The sequence below is a fragment of the Palaemon carinicauda genome, chromosome 19 (assembly GCF_036898095.1).
Source record: "Palaemon carinicauda isolate YSFRI2023 chromosome 19, ASM3689809v2, whole genome shotgun sequence".
NCBI classification, from domain to species: domain Eukaryota; kingdom Metazoa; phylum Arthropoda; class Malacostraca; order Decapoda; family Palaemonidae; genus Palaemon; species Palaemon carinicauda.
This window is the reverse complement of record NC_090743.1, coordinates 48,860,790-48,864,118: the sequence shown is the minus strand read 5'-3', so window position 1 is coordinate 48,864,118 and position 3,329 is coordinate 48,860,790.

Genomic DNA, 3,329 nt, shown 5'->3' with positions numbered 1-3,329 from the left:
GTTTTAATTCTATTGTACTTGAGATAAAAATTAGTAATAAATTGACCAATATTCTCACTAGAACCTCTGCAATATTCCTCGAAATCTTCAAACTTTTGCAAATTATCCTCCAACTCATCCTTCCCAAATTGTTCATCTAGAAATGTAATCAAATCCCTAACACCATCAACACCCTTTAGCGTATCCAAGCTTAGATTCTCAAAAACATTCTCCCTCAAATTAAAATCATCAGTCTCAGGCAAACTCAAAGCCAACACAATACCCCGTTTCTCCTCTTTAACATCTATTACCACTTACCAAGCCTCTACTACTTTCTTACACAGAATAATTTTTATCTCTCCTAAATTGTGGAAGTGGAATTTTACCAGTCGCCATCTCAACACAATAGCACAGTTAAGCCTAGGTCACCTAAATCATAAAAAAAAATCTGTTCACTTAACACCTTAACACTACAGCAAACAACCCCACAATACAACAACACAACTAGACCTAGCCCAGCCTAACCTCAACCATGCAATCAACACCAATACAACCAGCTCAGGTCTATAAGGCTAGCACCAAAAAACTAAATATCCACGCTTTAAATAATTAGGCTATAAACTATTCGCCCAATGGTCCACTTCATGAAATAATCCTCCACAGAAAACGTTGCTAAAAATAAAGCACTCTGAATTTTTTCATCAAGCCATCCTGTGGTCGAACGTTGCTCTGCTACCATTGATTGAGGGTATACTCACAGTACATTGTTGGTCGACCTGTCCAGGGAGCGCTCCCTCTGTGACACCTTGATCCACACTAATGAGTGACCACCTGCTCTCCACCCTCCGTCCTCACCTCTCCACCACCACCAAACATCCCCCATCACACGACCGACACTTCAAACCACCGAACAAACAACCCACAAACAATTTAATTTCACTTGAAGGTGCTACATCAACAACAAACCCATGCCTCTTACTATCATTTTTATTACCATGAATAATTATAGACATGCTACCATTTTCATTAAAGATTACCTGATCATCTGTAAATGAATAGTTATGAACTTTGCCTGACCCATCGACCATCACAGCCTTGGGGGTAATGTCCGAGGGCCGTAACATAGTAACAATGGCTCATAAACAAATACATTCTAATCTCAACATCTTTACATCAATAGTGTGATTATATCATTTAATGAAAAAATTTTGAAATTTGTCAAGTGGCATAACATTGAAAATCATTATCAGGGTTTTAGTACTTGATTTTACAATACTTAACACCAACTGTTTAATAAACACATCATTAGTAATGTAAATTTTGCAATGTGCAGTATATAAATGAGATAGTGAGGACAATATACAGTAAAGCATTGATGAAGGTCTGTCACTCTGATGAAATAGTTAATAAACATTCTGCCAATACACTAGAAGTGGAAGTTGGAAAATCCTCCCATCATTTATCACATAAATATTTAATTTTTCCAAGATACATATCATCTATTGTTGACCGTGCCCACCCAAATTTCAGTCTTGATGCTGCTTGAAGTGACCACCCCTGTTGAAGTGCCTGTTGTTTCCACAAACTCTCCAAGCAAACATTTTCCATCTTCTGTTTTGCAGTGGCTCTGGTATAGCAGGATTCAGTTGAATGATTGCTTTCTTGGACACCCTGATGGGTGGACATATTGATATCTGGGTTAGAGTTTTGAACCATGTCTGAGCTGGCCACCATGGAGCTATTACTGTAGCATGTGCTCTCTGACCATCTATTACTGAAAGAACTTTGTCTAAAAGTCTTACAGATGGATTAACAAAGTTGTTCTCCCTTTCCCAATCCTTTTGTGCCAGACCATCCAACTTCATACCATTTGGGTCGAGAAATCTAGTGTTGTAGATTGGTAGCTGTGTAGATGTCGCAGATGCGAACCTGTCTATTGTGTGAGGTCCCCACATCGAGTCCTAAAACCGGAACATCGGTCTTGACAACATCCACTCGTGTTCGTCCAACATTCTTGATAGCATATCCGCCTGGGTGTTTAGTTTGCCGCTCAAATGATGAGCAATAACTTCGCAATTTCTGTCAACTCCACTACTGAACCACCCATGTGATTGATGTAAGCTACTGCAGTGATGTTGTCTGATAAAACTTGAATAGTTTTTCCTTTTAGACTGGGAAGAAAGGCTCTTACACTTGGAAGAACCGCCATCAACTCTCTTACATTGGAGTGTTGGAGACACATCTCTGGGTCCCAGAAACCCCGAGTTGTCTGTTCTTTGTAATGCCCTCCCCAACCAAGTTGGACACGTCAGTCACCAGCTGGCCGTCGACTTCTGAGGGTAATATTACTTTCCCATTCCATTTGCTAATGATTCATACCACCACAAAAGATCTTTCTTGGCACATGAGTCCAGTTCTAGTTGAGATTCCCCTGTATTTTTTTTTTTGTTTGATCAACTTGTACACATTTATTAGCATTAATCTGCCTAGCAACACTGCTTTACATATAAAATTGCACTGGCCAGCGATTTTTGACAAAACTCTAGCAGACACTGACTTTTGAGTTAACACCCTTTTAATGTCTTTCCTAACTTTAGTAATCATAGTACTAGATACCTTTAGCATTGGTATTCCATTATCTTGAGTTTCTAAGAGTAGGCCTAAATATTCTATTGCAAACTTAGGAATTAATATCGATTTTTCAAAGTTGATTTTCCAACCAAGTAGTAGTAGTGTGGATTTAGGACCACATAATAGGAAAGCAACAACATAAGTATTAACCTCATGCTGCATTCTCTAAGATACTTAACAACGGGGCTCAAAACTTCTGTAAATATATGTGGTGCAATAGAACATCCAAAATTCAACATTCCAAACATAATAATGGTCTCTCCATTTAAACCCAAAATATTCCTATAGTCACGTCTAATAAGTATATGACAAAACCCATCCTTCAGGTCAACACTAACATAAGAATCACCATTCTTTACAACGTTTGGTAAACATGATATGTCTTCATATCTTGTCTTTGGTACTTCAATAAACTGATTGACAAATCTCATATCACTAATCAATCTCTATTTTTCTTTTCCTTTCTTTCTGGTACATCCTATAGGTGACACACATAGGGGTTTTCTGAAACCTTATTAATGAAACCGTCATTTAGGTAGTTCACTATTTTGGAGTAAATAAAACATTCTTCTTCCACACTATAAGTATAGTTCGCGAATTCACACTGTTCTGGTTCTGACAAAAATGGTATAGTCACTCCATATTTTAGCCAGCCTATTATGTACTCAGGGGTTCCAATTTTTTTCCCAAGACTGTATATTTTCTACCAAATTACACAT